Raw genomic sequence first — 20,000 nt, 5'->3', positions numbered from 1 at the left:
CCTTAACACTGGAGTTCCACAAGGATGTGTACTAAGTTCACTCTGTTAACACACTATTGTACAGCCAGGTACAATACAAATCACATCATCAAGTTTGCTGATGACAGACACAATGGTGGTGGGCCTCATTAGTGACGACGATGAAACAGCATATAGAGATGAGGTGGAACAACTGATTACCTGGTAATTAACAACTTAGCACTAAACATAAACAAGACAAAAGAGGTAATTGTGGACTACAGGAAAAATCACAAGGAATATTCTCCCCTCACCATCAACGGGGAAACCGTGGACAGCGTGAGAAGCACAAAGTTTCTGGGAGTGCACATTGACGATGACTTGTCCCGGAGCATCAATACAAATGCCATAGTCACAAAAGCACACCAGAGGCTGCACTTTTTAAGAAGGCTGAGGATAGCGAATCTCCCATCGGCAGTTCTCAATACCTTCTACAGAGGTACGATAGAAAGCATCTTGATGAACAACCTCATAGTATGGTATGGAAGCTGCTCTACCTCTGAGGACAAATCCCTCCAGAGAGTGGTGAATATAGCTGAGAGGATCATTAAGACCACCTTACCACCTATCCATGACTTGTACTTATCCAGATGTCTCAGCAGGCCCAGAGGAATCATTAAAGACTGCACTCACCCTGCTTACAGACTGTTCCTGTATCTATCATCTGGAAAGCACTTACGAAGCATACGTTGCAAAACTATGACATTCAGGAACAGCTTCTTCTGTAATGTCATCAGGCTGCTAAACTCTAGTAACTATACTCCATGATGGCCATCTGGGTCAATAGAAGCTGTAGTAGTGTGCTTCAAATTGTACATTAACCTGGTTTTCAGTCTCATCTAATACTTAGTGCAATATTAGCCATAACTGTTAACTCATAGGTGATCTAGAGCAGTAGCAGTTCAGTAAAATATCTATTTTCTCAGTGCAATTCATGTTAAGAATTCAGAAACTAACCATAGTGCAATATTCTAATGTTCACAGTGCAATACTCAAATGTCTCTTTCTGTGCAAGGATCAATGCAATGTCTTAACCAAGTACCTGTGCAATACTAAAGTCTCAAGCAATTAAGTGTTCAGTGTGAAAAGTGTTAAAATGTGTTTCTAATTAAGTGCAGTATTAGTCTGTCTACCTGTATGTCCGTGATGTAATAGCTAGTTGTTATATCTGTAAATGTCTGTGAAAATAGTCTATATGTTATCTGCACATTGAGTCTGAAGACACGGAATTTCACTCAGTTCTTGCACTTGTGTGATTTCTAAATGACAATAACATTTACTTTGACTTTGACTTTGATTTGGCTTTATATTAAACTGACTGTATATATTCACGCTTTGCCTTGCAGCCCAGAACATGTCTAAACAATGTCTGAGGACCAGTTCTTGTATCCAGTTAGAAATTAATATGTTAAAATAAAAAAAATAGTGTTGTGCAGAAAATGCAAGCTGTACTGATCATTACTAAACTCATAAGCCATTCTTAAAAAGTAAAACATTTACTGTTTTTAAATAGTAATGCCCATCTATGAATGCAGTTCAATGTGTCCTCTGTATCGTTTGACAGAAAATGGAAGACATCGGTTCATTAACCTCCCAGATGATGCTAAAAGGCCTCTGTCAAAGGATTTGCCTGTTTACTGATTATAGTTAATATTTACTTTCACTCATGATAGCCACAGTATCAGATGTAAGAATTATTTTAAGAATGCATTAACATACTCAGTTATTACCGACTGGTACTTTCACAAATTTGTTGACAAAATGAGATAATTCAGTTACTGCCCCTTGGTGGATATATTGCAATAACTATGCAAGTCATGTCAGAGCCTGATTTGGTAGGATGTGTGAAGAAATAGCCAGACATTGTGGAATGTGAAAGGTGTCTTTATGGATTTATTGGCCTTTAATCATTGATGGCTAACAGGCTGCTTAAAACCCAGATTAAATGAATAATAGATGTATAATATTAAACTGTGCCATCATAATAGGTTAGTCATCTCAGAAAGACGTGGTTGGTAATACTTCATAAAGATAACAGGCAGTATTTACAGACATCCAGCAAAGTGCTATATTAGTCATTGCATTTAGGAACATTGGCTTAAAGGAACAAAAATTTGGCAACAGGGGAATGAGTGTCATAAAGGAGAGAAGCAGGATTCAATATAAGCTTATAAGAATGAACACTGGAGTCAAACTTTGGTCCATTTTTGGCTACTTCACTGCCTCATGTCTGCATAGTACAGCAATGGGGACACATGCTATATGCACAGCCATGTAGCAGCTTAAAAGAAAAATATTAAAATGTGTACCACAAAAGGTGCTGGTGAAGAGGTATGGGGCAGCACTTTGATTCCCAGGCAAAGGAATATATATGCAAATATTTGTGCATTGGAGTGCCATGCAGTAGAGATGAAAAACCTGTAAGACCAGTGAAAGAAAGAACAACAACAATAATAGTAGAACTACCCCAACAGGTAGACACAGGGGTAGAACACATCCACAAGGGGGTAGCCACCATGGACCCCAGGAACTACCGCCCCAATAGCCTGATAAGCCTGGTCTGCAAGGCCATGGAATGTATCATCATGGAACTTATAAACAAAGACATTGGTAATCTCCAAACTCTGGACCCCACCCAGTTCAGGTATGTAAAAGGCAGATCATGTCTCCTAAACCTGATAGTCTTCTTTGAAGCAGTCACCAAAGCTGTAGACGAGGGTAAGGTGGTCCACACAGCCTATCTAGATCTTTCCAAGGCTTTCAACACCATGCCCCACTCTGGAATTATAGATAAACTCACTAAACTAGGTATAAATCCCTATGTCACAAGATGGGTTGCCAACTGGCTCACTGCCAGAACCCACACTGTGAAAGTAGCAGACTCCAAATCTGACTTCAGACCAGTGACAAGTGGAGTACCACAGGGTTCAGTCCTGGGTACTCTCCTGTTTGGTTATCTACTTCTCTGAAGTACAGGCTAACACAGAAGGTCTTTGGCTAATGAAGTTCGCAGATGACTGCAAACTAGGAGCCATAATCGAAACTTCCTAATGATGTGGACATCCTACAAAATGGCCTCACTGAGACAGATGCCTGGTGTCAAAGCCATGGCCTCAAGCTTAATGCCATATACTTAACACCGAAAATGTGATAACGGACCTTGGGACACAGGTGGGCAGTAGTCTCTCCTTTGATAATCACATCGCCACAGTAGTCAGGAAATCCTTCTGCGTGGCACACTTCATCACAAAAGGTTTCTCATCCAGAAAAAAAGAGGTAATTGTTCCCCTCTAGTCATCACTCATTAGACCCATTATAGAGTACAACGCCCCTTTTGGTATGTACTTCACAAGACATCTACAACAACTGGAAAGGCCACAGAAATACCTCACAAAGAGGGTTACCAGCCTCAAACAGATGCCCTACACAGACCATCTCAAAAAACTTCAGCTTTACTCCATCACATATCGTCTACTCAGAGGTGATCTCTGCCTAACATACAAAGCTATGTCAAACCCAGAGCTGTTGGACATGCTCCACTTAAAGAAGTCCCAATCCCTCCAAGCTACATGCTCTAGGGACCTAAACCTTGTCACCACAATAAACAGAACATGCTGGAGGGATAGATTCCTATCCCAGAGACTTCCCATATTCTGGAATAAACTACCTATCTATATCAAACAAAGCTCCTCATTAGCACTCTTCAAGAAAAATCTTGATGATTGAATGGGAGATAGGAAATTCACCCCAGGGATCACTTCTCTGGCTGTGCTCGACAGTGGCACAGGAAAATAATTTTCTTGGGTGGCAAAAGCCAGGGTACCTTTATGGCTGGGCTTGTATAGGCCCTAGGGCTGATAGCCTAGTACCTACTTATGAACCTATGAACCTATGATGCTGGGTGAGCCAAGAAAAGAATATTAACTGTAGACAGGTAAAAAAAAAGATATGCAGCTGTCTAAAGACATATCTGAAGTAAAGGAGAAAACTGAGCAGGTAACGTTTGAGATGAATGGCTATTGCTTCCTGACCTCATTGATGTGTCCACTTGCACATATGTTTAGTTTTCTATAAGTGGTGAGGCAACATAAAACCTCCAACTTAGAATGCAACTATTTCTTCTTAGGATGCGAAAGCAGCACCATCCTCTCACAACACCATTGTTTGTGTTTCTAATGAACACCAGTAAGGGAGTAAGTTTCTAAGCAATCATTTCCTTACCAAAGTGTAATAACCACTGCCACCAGCTGAAAACTCCTAACAAGAAATTCTCTGTGCATAAATATCCACTGAAATCTGTAGGCAGTATACCTTTCTATGTGATATACACCAATGTTTTCCATAGGTTCATAGGTTCATATGAGTATACAAGGCTAATGACCACTAGGGTCATTAGAAGCCTGGCCATGCAACCCAGATGTGACCCACAAATGGTATTTATATGGGGAAGATTTACTGACTGTCTCTGTCCATCACATACATAGGTACCAGACAGGGTGAATTTCTGATCGCCCATACATTGGTCCACATTTTGCTTAAATAGGGATGGGGAAGAACCTGTTTCAGATGTATGGGAATTCTTTGAGAAGGATATCTGTCACTCCAAAATGTCCTATGTATGTTGCAAGCAAACTTTAGGTCTTTTTATCTGGTATTTTTGATGCTGTTTGCTTTGAGAATGTGCAAAAAGTTCATCAAAACAGGGTCCAGGGAGTTGTATACCAGGCAAAGTTCACCTCTCAGAAGTCTGTATACACCAAGTAAACAGATAGGGCTTTGAGGCAATCAGCATAGGACATTGCGTTTACTGCTCTTTTTATAAGGATTCTTTGTGGACATTCCAGTTGCTGCATGTGTTTGGTCAGGTACAAACTGAACAGTGCATTATACTCTATAATGGGTCTGATGAGGGCCGAATATAGTTGTATGATGATCTCTCTCAACCTAGATGCCATACCCTTGCTTATAAGTTGAGCAACATAGAAGTATTTCTTACTACCTTGGACAAATGCTGATAGAAGTCCTTATCTACATTATTATCTACATGCTTTCCCAGATCACTTACTAGTGAAACAACTTATAAGGGTGTTTTATTGATGATGTAGTTACCTGGGGTGGCAGGCTTCCAAAAAGGTACCATAATGCATTTCTTGGTATTGAGTTTTAAGCCATGGCTTTTACAACAAGTGTTGTCTCTGTTAGACCTTCTGAAGGGTGTTTTCATTTTGAGGTCATTCAGTGACTGCTCCCAGTTTGCAATCATCTGCAAACTTTGTTTGCCAGAAGCCCTTGACATTGGCTTTGACATCTGAGAAGTAGATGACAAAGAGAAGTTGGCGTAGCACAGAGCCCTGGGGACTCCTCTGGTGACTGGACTGTTTGTGGAGGTGGCCTTACTGATTCTAACGTCCTGGGTCCTATCAGTGAACCGGCTTGCTGTTCAGCATCCTATAAAGGGGTTTATACCAAGTTCTGCAAGTTTGTTGACAATGCCCAAGTGGGTATTGTCTCAAATGCTTTAATGCTTTAGCCAGATCTAGGTAGGCAATATGCACCATTTTCCCCTTATTCATTGCCTTATTGACATTTTCAAAGAAGTGTAACATGTTCAGTAAGCATGACCTTCCTTTAACAAAGCCAGACTGGGATGGATCTAGTGCCTGGAAGTTTCCTATGTCCTTGTTGATAAATTCCATGATAATTCTTTCCATGGTTTGCAAATAACACTAGTTAGACTAATGGGTATACTTTTCCAGGATCTGTTAATGGTTCCCCCTTATGAATGGGGTTGAACATCACAGTCTTCCATTCACATGGGGCAAAACCTGTTTGAAAACTGTAGTTAAATAATGACTAAAGGGCTCCTGATAAATTGTATATTAGATTGTTCAGTAGGCATCCTGGGATGTTATTGGGACTGACTGAGGCATATCCTTGGCTTTACTGAGTGCAGCTGGTACTTGCTCCCCAGTTATAGTTGGAGTGGTTATTTGTGAGTATATTTTTTGGGGGGATGGTTGTGGGTGAAAGGGGGTAATGTTGCAACTGAATTTGTCCAGTAACAAGTTCACTATATCACCTGGCTCGGTCAATGTGGTACTATTAACCACCAGTTCAGTACATTGCTGTATGCTATCCTTCAGGTTTCTGACATAGGTGTAGACGGCCTTATGGTTATCTTTCACCTTGGAGGTTATCTTAACCTCAGAATTGGCTTTGCCTGACCTAATTGGCCATCTCAGTTACCTATTTAGTTTAAGAAGAGAGTTTTCTATCTTTACAGGAATTAGTCTTCCTCATATTAGCATTATTTTTCCTTTTGTAGTATATCTTGTTTAATTTCAGATGCAACTAGTGCGGTTTGTTTCTGTGGCTAGTCCTGAGCTTATTTCTGGTAGGCACAGCAGCCTCTATGCAGCCATTTTCATGGTTGTAGAGAGTCTCTAAGGGCAATTTAGCATAGCCTGCTGTGTTCTCGGGTTTGGAGGAGCATTAATTTTTAACAAACCAGCACTTAATCAAACGTAAGTTGCCTTAGAATAGTTACTGTTACTGGTTTTAAGGGAATTATGTAGTTGATTTGGATTTTGAAGGAGACAGCTTTATGGTTAGATCTTAATAGGGAGGATGAGATATGGGTGGGGGTAGGGGTGCAGCATTCTCCCATATTTGTGAGCATGAGGTCCAGTATGCTGGGCGTATTCACCATTTTGTCAAGGTTGTTTGTATTTCCAAAGTACAGGAATCTCTGTACCTGTAGACTTGAGGCTGTGTAGAATTCCCAATCTACAGAGAGGTAATTAAAGTCTCCCCATGAATAGAGTGTTATGTTAGATGATAAGTGTCTCCAGCAGGTCCAAGTATGCTTTGTGAGATTTTAGGGACATGGAGGATGACCTATAGCAGGCTAGGATATGGTATGGGATTTTGTCTATGGTGATCTGCATGTGGAGAACTCTAACACATCATGCTGTTTGACCACCCGATTGGTATGCTTGTTACTGATACATACTGGGACATCTCCACCTTTAGCCATTATCTATGCAGGTACTGATTTAAAGTGTGGATGGCACGGAAACCTCGCACTACTGGCTAAGGCTCTCAACTTTAAACCATGTCTCCGCAACAGCACAGATGTCTATATTCTCAAGTGTGAGGAGAGTTTGAAGGGAGTATAGTTTTTTATTTAGGCTCCTGGCATTGAGAGGTAATACCCTGAAGTTGAGTTGATTTGATTTTTCTATATCAGTATTTATTTTTCAATTCAGCATTGCCTAAAAAAGGCACTATGGAGGTGGATAAAGTTTTCAAAAGCCTAGAGGGGACAGGTATAGACCATCCTTGGCAAAGCAATGTAGTCTGTTAACCATGTTCTCCTAAGATGATAAACATTGGATCCCACTAGAATGACACCAGAAAGACAGCTAGATGTTGAAATCAATAATTGTTTGCTCAATTTGTGGCATCATCGTCGGTGATGGTAAAATGCTGCTCAGTGCTAAGCTCATACCAGCCTGAGACATACAGTCTGAAAGTCCCATAATGTCTGTCTTCATATAGTCCAGAGAGGCAAATCTCAGGTCATTTACATCTACATGGACTATGATGGAATCATACTGGTACCTGTTGCATAGTGACTTGAGTGTGTCCATGACTTGGTGGATCCTGTTCTAGTCAAGCAAATAACGGTTATCATCTTCTCCTTGTTCAGCCTGGTTAGAGAGGCATCATAATATTGTACAATGCTGCCCCCTATGATAAGAATGCTGGGAAATGTATTTGCTCACCTTAGGAGCTTAATGTTTGGGGCTCCATTAAGAGTAACAGTACATGTGGTGTAGTTGTTGACAATGGGTGATCTAGACAATCGTTGTTGTTTAGGAAGATCACTTTTAAGTACCTCAGCATACATTAGTCTGTGTGCGTGTTGTGTGATGTGTGAGGTGGGTGTTGCGTGTGTGGTTCTGACAACCTGATGTGCACTTGTGGGTGTGAGAGATTAACCTCTAGTGTCATTGTATAAGTCCACATCTCACATACTGTGTCTGCTTCTTTAAGGATTAAATGGTTGTCAGCAAACATGAGACAATTGCTACATTGTATCAAGATTCCTATATCCACCAAGCTGCCTACAGAGAATTTAGGAAATTGCATATCCATACCGTCCAGTCCTTTGATTGGTGAGCTACAACAGGTGGTGTATTGGGGTTAAAAAGTTATTAAGGGTGCTTTTTTGGTGCAGACTAATAAGGATGCTTTATGGGGAAGATTATGCAAAACAGCACTAAATTCTACTAACTTTAATATTTACACAATAATGAATTCTGCTAAATCAGTAGGTATTGTCACTCAGTGCCCAACTAGCTGCTTTAAGCTTGTTGTTGCACAATGTATTTAGCCTATATTGCTGCTTTATAGGGTACAGTTTAATGGACTGTTCTAAAGGGAAAATTTGTTTTCTAGGTGTTTGTTATGTACAGGGCACTGCTAACCCACCGTTAACCCACACAAATGCGCAAATTTTATAGCAGCACAGAAAAACAGAAAACTAACTAATGAGTCCTTTGGCCAATAAAATGACTACACTATGAGTCCTTTTGTATATTTCCCAACTCAGAGCAGGCAAACATCTCCTGCCACAAGATGAATAAATGCAGTCCTCTTTATGTAAAAACACAGTAGAAGAGACCCACAAATGTATTGCTACTATAAACAATTTAAACATCTGGAAATTCCATGCTGGAGGCAATTTCAAGACAGTCTTACAGTAGTAACAGTGAGAGGAGCAACAATTGTTTTACAAAATAAAAAAAAAATCAGCGAAATGCACACACAAAAGCAGGAAACAGTAGCACTCACTAAAAAATAAAGTAAGTATGATTTAGCAATCTCAGGAGCTTACCTTTGTCTGGATGGTACTGGATACATGTAAAAAATTTCTGGAACATATCCCGACAATATCCCTGGATGTGTTCTACATGAACTACAACATGAACTGGCACTGCATCTGTGTGCCCAGTTCAATCACAGCCTCACTTTAGCCTTTGTCCCTACCGAATGGTGCACTGTTACAGTCATCCCTCTCCATACAGACCCTGGGAATTATCGCCCAGTTAGCTGATGAGTCTGATATGTAAGGCTATGGAGCGCATCATCATGGACCTAATTAACAAAGATAAAGGGAATCACCAAACTCGAGATCCCATGCAATTTGGTTTTGAGAAAGATAGATCATGACTGCTCAACCTGGTTGTCTTCTTTGAGTCAGTCACCAGAGCTGTGAAGGAGGACACGACAGTTCATACAGCTTACCTCAATCTGGTCATGGCCTTTGATACCATTCCCCACTCAGGAGTTATTGATAAACTCACCAAACTATGCATCAACCCCTATATAACTAGGTGGGTTGCAGATTTGCTCACAGATAGAACCCACAGTGTGAAAGCAGCAGACTCCAAGTCAGACTGCTGACCAGTCACGAGTGGAGTCCCACAGGGATCAGTCCTGGATCCTCTCCTGTTTGGTATCTACTTCTCAGAACTCCAGGCCAACACGGATGGATTTTGGCTGACCAAGTTCACAGATGACTGTAAGCTGGGCGCCATTATTAACTCCTCAAGTGATGTAGACATCCTACAAAAAGGCCTCACTGAGACCAATGGCTGGTGTCAAAACCATGGCCTTAAGCTTAATGCCAAAAAATGCATCATCATCATCCCCTTTGGGAAAAACTCAGTTCCCACTAATTACCACATCAATGGGAGCCCACTGAACACCGAAGGTGTTATAAGAGATCTGGGGACACAGGTTGACAGCCACCTCTCCTTCGACCACCACATTGCCACTGTGGTCAGAAAGTCCTTCTCTGTGGCACATCTCATTACCAAGGGTTTTGTATCCAGGTAGAAAGAGGTCACCATCTCTCTCTACTATTCCCTCATTAGACCAATTATCGAGTATAATGCCCCATTTGGCATGTACCTCACTAGACACATGCAACAGCTGGAAAGGCCACAAAGGTACTTCACAAAGAAGATCCTAGGCCTTAAACACATCTCCTACGTGGACAGACTCAAAAAACTCCAGCTGTTCTCTGTCTTATATCATCTACTAAGAAGCAATCTCTGCTTGACTTATAAAGCCATGTTTGACCCAGCTCTGTTAAAAATGCTACATCTAAAGAAATCCAATAAATAAAGGAGAACTTAATAATATGAAGGACAGGTTCCTACAGAGAGGATATAATGAGGGTGAGATTCTTAAGGCCCTTGTTGGCCTGTCAGAGATGAAGGAAAAAGAAGGGAGACCTTATTTTTCAGATGCTTTTACTCCATCAGTATCAGGGAATAATGTCTGGAAACCAATGAGAATACCTGTAACATACTCCAGTAATGTCAAGTTACTGCAAGATGTATATCGTAGGAACTAGAATATACTCTGTGCAGATGATCATGTTAGACAACTAGTAGGGGAAAATCTGAAATATGCCTTTAAGAACAAGAAATCTTTGAAAAGACTGCTCTTTGGACCCTGAATGATATTGGGGAGCACAGAAGTTGTAGAGGATGATAAATCTGGCATGGTTCCATGTGGAAAATGTAACTTTTGCATGTATATAGATACCAAGGGGAAATTTGTTCACCCAGACACAAAAAGAATCTTTACATTTAGGTTGGCTGCCAGTTGTAATAGTATGAATATTGTCTATTTAGCTCATTGCTCAGTTTGTACTTCATTTTATGTGGGTATGACAACATGCAGATTGAGAGATCATATGAAGGAGCACTTGTATGATATTGCCAGAGGGGCAGATACCAATGCCCTAGCAAGACATGTTAGAGAAGTTGGGGATACACACACGTGTACATGTTTAATAATAGATAGGGAGCACATTAACAGCAGAGGGGGAGATGTTAAAATGAAAACAGAAACTAAGGAATTTGAATGGATCATAAGGCTATGGGCTAATATGGGAAAAGGCCTGAATGACAAAATTAATATCAAACCAATATTGATGAATAGGGACCTACGAAAGTAATTATGTTGAGTATTGTTGAGTTTGGATTTATATTTGACTTCAGTATGGTAACTTGGAAGTATTCTGTGTAGGTTAATAATTTAGGTATTATTTAATTTGGCTCCCTGCATTGCTAGACTATTGATTGTAAATAATTTATATTATGGGTGTATGTATTTGTGTTTGTATGTATGTATGTAGGAATATGTATTCAAGACAGTTAGTTATTTTTACTTGTGCATTTTTTATATGTTCTATATATGTATTTGAGATAGTTATTATCATTTATTTATTTTTTATATGTTCTATGAATATGAATTTATGTGGAGTGTATATGTATGTCAACATCATGGGTCTATATTTTATGGGGCATGTAGAAATGTTTTTATAGCTTAGTGTGTAAATATGAAAGGACTGATTTGCTTTTCATGTCATGGTTTTTATTTATTACTGTGTGGCTTTAAATCTGTTCAAAGGAGGATGATTTGCATAATTAATTGTATAATTGATTGTAGCACTGATTATAAAACCTGTAGAGTAGTATTCTTGTGTTGTTTGATGAAGTGGCTTGGGCCACGAAAGCGCTCACCTGGTACCTGACTGTTATTTTATTAAACTGTTTTATGTGCTGTACAGCCATGGTCTGGAGCCTCCTTTACCTGCTTTTTAACATGTAAAACTAAATACATGGGTTCTTTTCAGGATGAGTCAGGAACATTTGCCTGAACTCATTGCATCCAAGTGATGCTTCTGCAGTTAACTCTTACTGACGCCTCTAGGCATTAAATATTTATTGTTCATATTTGCATCAATAATTCCAAAATCATGCTATGTGCAAAGTTTTAAAGGATTTCATTGTAAAGCTTACGCAATGGCAAACTCAACTGCATTAATATTTGGCCTCTGTCTAGTGCAGGTAAATAGATATAACTGTTGATTTTATATTAATTTATATAGATATAATTTTCACATTTTCTAAATATGTCAAGAACGAAGAAACACAGACAGAAATTCTTACCCTCACATGAAAGCTTTCAGCTGGATGAATACAATTTTGATGACAGTATGTGTGTAACTTGAGTGGTTGCTGAGATATTGTAAGTTGTTTACAAAATATTACAAATGTAATAGTTAACTGTGTTTACTGTGACTTATAAAATTCAGTTTAAGATCTAGAACATAAAGAATACTGCCACTATAAAATAGTTTGTGCTGATGAGATTGCCATTTATACTTCTTTCATAATCCTTGTGGTTCAAAAGATATCAACATTTGTTTGAAATGTAATAACATAATTTGATTCTGTCAAAAGGCTTAGGCTCCACCCATTGGAAGTTACAGTGCATATTGAAAGAGCATGGCCCATGTTTATGACTGCATAGTGATTTGGTGTCCAGGAAGGAAATTTCTTTAACATAAAGGCTGTGTCTAATAGATTCTCAGGTTCATAGGTTGTTATAGACAATTGATCGAGGACATCATTTGTAGCCCAGCCAGTGAGTTGCACTTCACATCACTTGCATGGGGGCAGGCACACAAACGCTGTATTTAAGGTTTCTTGCGCATTCATAAAAGTTTTTGTTTGAAGAGGGTTAAGAAGCTACTTTGTGAGATGTATTAATCCCATCAGTAGGGGCAATTCATGTTGTGTTGGTGCTTTAGGTCTCATGTACTTGTGCTCATGACTTTAACACAGAGGGCATTATGTAGGACAGTGTCATGTGAGTCCTTGTAAGAGCCTCTACAACATGGACAAGAATGTCAGGAGCTTTCTGGCATTCAACATAGGCCATGAAACTCAGAACTTGGATTTTCATGATGAGGAAATACTGGGGTCTCTCAATTTGGATCATATGACTAGTCAGTTACATGAAACTATATAAAATAAATAAACTGTTTATTTTCAGGGTGAGTCAGGAGCATTTGACTGACTAACTTGCTCAAAATCATAGAGTATAAAATGGGAAGCAGAGGGAATCAAACCTACCACTACAGCACGAAGCTCTTTGGTATTACATGCCTATCCTGCCATACTAAATTGCCAGATTTTGATCATTGTGAGATAAGCAGCCATCGCATTGCTGGTATGCCATTTGTGAAACAATATTGAAAGAGCATGGATTATGCTTATGACTGCACAAAGGAATTTGGTGGCCAGGAAGAAAATTTCTCTAAAATAAGGGCCGTTTGTCATAGGTTCATAGGTTGTTAGGTAATTCATTAAGAAAATCATTTGAAGCCTAGCCAGCGCCTCATATAGACAAGGAAGCACTGTGACTTATATTAGGCCCCATGGAGTTGGTACTTTGTAGCTTAGAAAGAGCTTCTAGGATTTGTTCTGAAGTGATTTCTTTAGTGGGTATAGATGTTATGCATAAAGAGAAGAAGCTTCGGGAGTCAGTGGAGAAATTAATATACTGACTAAATCTGTGGAAGCAGAATGGGTTTTATTATTTTTGTACCAGGCTGATGCAAAGCTGACTACTACTCCTTAGGTTTCTGATATTGTTGATGAAGGACATATGGTTGCACTGGAATGACTTGGTAATTTTCAGTTCATACCTGTCTTTGGTAGATTTGATTTTATTTTGAAGTACTTTTTTATCTTAATGTCTTCATTTTATTTTTGGAGAAGATTGGAATTTCAATGTATTCATAAACGTGAGGATTTTCTTGTGTTGTTTTATTTATACCAGAATTCCAGCGTACGGGTTTATTCATGAATCTGGCACTGTATTTTTGTCACATTGGAATGCAAGCATTGAGATAAGACTACAGAATTTCAGCAAGTTCAGCAATGTTTGAGAGAGGGTTCTGGGGTGGTAATGGGGTGCACATAATCTACTCTAGGTCTTCAACTAGCTTAAGTAAGTGTGGTTAGTGAAAACCCTACTTATAGTTGGGAGAGTGGGAATTTTAGGTTGGGACCTTGTGGTGAAAGCCACAGAATGGGGATCAGATTTGTCCAATGAAGGATCAGTTATGGATGTAGAGCATAATGGTGCCATATTTATAATGACCAAGTCCTGTAAATGCGGGTCCTCTATAGGGAAGTGCACTATTTATTATAGAATGCTAGCTAAGACTGGTAAACTCTGGGAAGCATTGTACATGATTATTTGCAAAACATACAGATATTCCAGTTTATACACTGATAGTTCAAATCCACAAGAATGATAATGACAGGCTCAATAGTGAGAGAGTTGGGCTTTTCTAGATATACTTTGTGAGTTCTAGGCAACATAGAAGGGCATCTGTAGTTTGTTAGATGTTAAGGGTCTTATACAGGGTACTAGGATATGAAGGAGTTTGAGGTCATTATAATATGGATACATTAAGCTGTGATTGTCTTAAGAAGGAATCCAAACACACTACCACCATCAGTAACAGATTCACTTTCAGCAGAGGGCTGAAAGAGTGGTAGGTATTGAATCCTGACAGGGATAGTTTGCAATCACTTCACTGGAACTGTGTTTTAAAGATATTGAAGCATTGGTAATTTCCAGGGGGAATAGGGCTTTTAGGGGGAGCAATTTCTGATTGAGGCTTCTAGCATTGAAAATTACTAGTTTCATACCGTTCTATTTTGGTTTCCCAGAAAGAGGTACTCCGAGGGTGGAGATATGGTCCAACATATGAAATCCTGCAGACTTTAAGGCCATACCTTACCAAGGAGTTAGGAGTGTTGACCATCCCCCATGCAGTGCAAACATTTTGTAATCACAAAATCAACACTTTTTTCCTGATACTATTATTGTCAGCAGACCTTGGTGGCAAAACTTATCATTTTGTTGTTTACTAGTAACAAATCACACAGTATAGTTGTGAAGATGTAAACAGTTACACACTGAGACACCTTTCTTTAAAACCTCATGTTCTGCATCTGTCTTCATCTGTATTTTCTGGGGGATCCAGCTGTCTCACACATCCCAAACACACATGTCAGGCAAACTCGAGATATGGGTAAAACATGGCTCCCTATAGAAACACAGTGCTCAGAGTACAAACTCCCAATACACTGAAAATAATAGAATATTAAAAATAATTCTCCTTTAAATATGCTTTTTGCAGGATCAAATCCCCCACCCCCAAACTTATATATATATATATATATATATATATATATATATATATATATATATATATACCAACTTTGACATTATCATGGATCAGAGAAAAGGGAATAGTCCAAGAAAAGACAATCTCAAATTTTGACATGTCAGTCAAATTTGCAACCATTCATTCTCTACATCTCATCAAGGTAGGTCCCAAGATTTTAACTGATTACCACAAAAAGTGTGTGCATGACTGGATGTGTCTTGCAATGCACTAGCATGTCATGCCTCACCAGTTCCTGTTTTTGCTTCTTGGTCGTTGTAATAAGATCTGGCTCCCTACAACCCTAAAATGGATAAAAGTAGGTTCTGAAAAATGGGTGAAAGGGATAATTCAGAGAGTATCATGCATGTGAAAAAGTGGACATTTACATGTTGATCTTCTGGCCATCTTTAAAGTGGATCATATTTATCTCTTTCTAAACAAAGTCTTTTAGTAAGAGTCTTCTTTTGGAGTTTAAATAAACCAGTAGTAGTAGAGCTGCAGTGAAACCAGTGATTGTAGTTCTGTACCTAACTAGGGAACTGACGTAAAGGCTTTCATAACAGAAGACTACTTCAGGTCAATATATGACATTTCAGACTCATCAAAAGAAAGACTAAATGTTTTTTCACCATGAAAGGAAAAGGCACAAGGGTTTGTCTTAATGCTCACATTTTTCATTACTATCAGTTTTGCTGCCACATGCCACAATGTTTTGATAATTTCAGTGACCATTTTTCATTTCTGCTTTAGCAGTGAATCTCTTAAGCTTCATTGTATCTGCATTCCTCATATCATCAAGCAGTGACAGGAAAATGTGATTAGCTGGTAATAGTTTCAAGGATTCACTGAGCACACAAAGAGCAGGTTGTGTCATAAATGCTAATCTAGATGACTGAAAAAAATAGAATGCCTGACACTCTTAACAAGGGATTTATCTTTTTTTTACTTTCTGTACAGCATACATAGATAAAAAAGATTTATTCTACACTCCCAGGTGACCAGTTTCAATATATATATATATATATATATATATATATATATATATATATATATATACATAAATATATATATATATATATATATATATATATATATATATATATATATATATATATATATATATATATATATATATATATATATATATATATATATATATATATTCTGAGCATAATGAAATGTTTTTTAATGAGACTGAAGCTGTGTGGATGGCCTTGAAACAGCTGCAGTAATGAACAGCAACCACATGGTTGTCAATATGATTTAACAGCATTAATAAAAAAATCTGATAATCCCATATGGTAACATACCCAAAGGATCCTTGTCCTTAAGGAAAATGGAAATGTGTTGCAAAAGTGTTTTGTTCAAAACAGTGTTCATATCTCTATAGCCTACTGTATTCTTTTTGGAAGTACTAATAGCAAAACCTATCACCTTTTGGTTAGTGAAGTTATATTTATATAACTGAAACCCTTCTATGAATGTTGTCATAAAAAACAAACTCCTTATAGATAAGTGACTATTATTACATTTCTGTGACTGTAGCAGCAAAATTAATGAGACCAGGAGAGTTATCAGAATACCTGATGGCAAATAGTAGTCGACAAATAGCCGAGTTTACAGAATTATTTTCACCATTAGAAAGTAAGCTTTAAGGAAGTTGCCGAAAAGAACATAATTAAAATGTCAGCTTCCATGCTTCTACATTCATGTTTACATATAGCATAAGATAGTAGTACAAATGAAATGTCCCTTCCCTTAGAAATCTCTACAATTTTAGGAATCAGCTGACAGACAACATATGGTCTTACACAAAAGAATATTCATCAAGATACTGTCAGAATGTAGAATATAAGGATTTAGAAATTTTATGTCTATAGTAAATATTCTGACTCATTAACCAGTTTGGTTTATTTCAGGTTTTTTTTGCCCAGGCCGTATGTTTACTTGTCATATCTCTGGCATAAAAAACAAATAATAGATCCCAGTTTTGTCTCAAGTTTTTAATTTTCAATGTGTATGCCGCAGAACAGAAAATAGAGTGCATAACTATGCATACCGTGCTTATATGATTTGTGATCTGAACTAGAAAACAATTACTTTAACCAAGAGGAAAGCAAACAAGACATGGAACAACATACAATGATGTACCATGTAATGCCATGGAACAACATACCAGAACAATGTGCCATGTAATGCCATGGAACAACATACCACCACAATGTACCACGGAATGCCATGGAACAAAAAACTACCACAATATGCCATGTAATGCCATGGAACAACATACCACCACAATGTAGCATATAATGCCATGGAGCAACATGTTAGAATGTACAATGTAATGCCATGGAAAAACAACAGACTACGGTTTACATTGCAATGATTTAAATCCATAATAGTTTTCAACACATCCACACAATTAATCTAAAACACATAATAAATAAAAAAAAGAGAGCTATAAAACAGCAAGGAATGTGAGTGCATGTGTGTGTGTGTGTGTGTGTGTGTGTGTGTGTGTGTGTGTGTGTGTGTGTGTGTGTGTGTGTGTGTGCGTGTGTACGTGTGTGCGTGTGTGTGTGTGTGTGTGTGTGTGTACATGTGTGTGCTTATGCTATGCATATGTGTGTGCGCGCGCACGTGTGTGTGTGTGTGTGTGTGTGTGTGTGTGTGTGTATGTGTGCATGCATGCATGTGTGTTTATGTGTGCATGCATGTGTGTGTGTGTGTGTGTGTGTGTGTGTGTGTGTGTGTGTGTGTATGTCTGTGTATGTGCACATGTGCGTGTATGTTTGTATGTGTTTTTGTTTTGGTTTGTGTCTCTATATCTCTGTGAGTGTATGTGGGAGTATGTGCATACTGGTGTATTGAATAAGAACTAGTAAAAAATAGCTTATGCAAGTTTTTTTTTTAACATTCATCTTTCAGAAAATGTGTTGTAGTTAGTCAAAATAAAATCAGATCACCATCTTAGGTTCACAAGTCATTTTCTAACTTCAAATGATGACTTGCTGGTGCTGACTGGAACCTATTTAATTGGTTTAATGTCATGTCTAGACTTTAATACGCATTTCAGTTTTATGGTAATCACTAATAAATCTCTTGCCAGCAACATGCACACTCTAGCAGAGAAATATAAATTAAATGCTTGTCAACCTATTTGCCTTAGAATCAGGACATAATATAAACAAGACCTGATTTACTTAGTTACTACAACATAGTCATATTTATTGCAATAAAACATTAAATTTATAAATATAGCTGTAGCATGCAAGCTTTGAATTTCACTGGTAATTCTTTTTTTGATTACAAACCTCACAAAGTTTGCCAACTGCCTGTATTCACATGAGGCTGGCAAAATACAGTTTAAGGTGTCATTTCAAAGACTTTGTAAAAATAAGTTGCAGCTCAGCTAAAATCAACCCCCACATCAAAAGAGACCTCACCAAGATGGATTCTTAGAAAACACAAAACAAAACATAGAAATATGATTGAAGTCAAAGCACACTGCCAGTGCTTGAGTGCCTATCAAAAACTTATGAATATTCCTGATATACTATTTTAACTACTACATTTTATGTCTAGCCACCCAAAATGACAACTGCTACATGACCCTCCTCCATTACTTCTTTAGCCAAATCTATTCATAATATTCATAATTCCTGTGTAGGGGTCTCTGCAGCTCACTTACTGGTTTCTGATAAGAAAATGTGCATTATGCAAATGGGAATAGTACAGGTTATTGGTGCCGGAATAAATATATATATATATATATATATATATATATATATATATATATATATATATACATATATATATATTATATATATAGCGTTGTCGCCATGAATGAAGGAGCTGCTGCTTTTATATATAACTATATGTATATATATATATATGTACCTATATGTATTTATATACACACCACCCACACACAAACATATGCACACACATACAAACACTTGCATGCACACACTTAGGCATACATGTTCATGTTAAGTTTTCTGAAAAACATCTCATTGCTAAATTGACTAATGTTATATCCCAAAAGAATTGAATATGTACTGTGTTATTCTTTAGATTGCAGCTAACAGAATAAAGAAAAATGTCATATTTTAGCAGCAGACAGTATCAGGCTTGATACACATTTCGGCTGCATATTATTGTAGAGCGAAAAAAGAGTCTCTGGGTTCTGGATACTGCTGGGGAGTTTTTAAAACTGAACTAAGATGAGCTGCTATGCATACCTTACTGACTCAACAATCAGTACTAGTTGGCTTTATTAGTGGACAGACAGACATACCATTGCTTTGACATCTAGTCAAAGGAACATTTCTTGGAAGTTATTACTTATACTCAATCGATTGTGGGTCAATGTACAAATAAAGTTCAGTTGCGTAACTTGGCAATATCTCTTACGTTTGCCTTTTACTATTCCATGACACAGTGCAGAGGGAACATTCATATATATATATATATATATATATATGTATATATATAGATATATATATATATATATATATATATATAGATATATGTATAGATAGTCATAGATCTCAATCTATGTATATCAATAGTCCAGCACCTGCTTTTATTCAGTCTGGTGGCAAATAAACCACAAAAGCAGAATTAAAGTATTTAATCCAACATTACACCAACGTACCAATGTACAAACAAGGACACGCCTCTGACTAGCATCCCCGTGCTGCAGTTCAGAGGTTTGTCCTTGCTTGTACATTGGTACGTTGGTGTAATGTTGGATTAAATACTTCAATGCTGCCTTGTGTGGTTTATTTGCCACCGGACCAAATACTAGCAGGTACTGGACTATTGTAGTGATGTTGTATTGAATTACGTCCATACACTC

This window comes from Protopterus annectens, chromosome 1.part2 (assembly GCF_019279795.1).
Source record: "Protopterus annectens isolate FY-2018-M chromosome 1.part2, PAN1.0, whole genome shotgun sequence".
Lineage (NCBI taxonomy): Eukaryota > Metazoa > Chordata > Ceratodontiformes > Protopteridae > Protopterus > Protopterus annectens.
The sequence above is the reverse complement of the archived record's forward strand: the minus strand, read 5'-3'. Positions refer to the sequence as shown.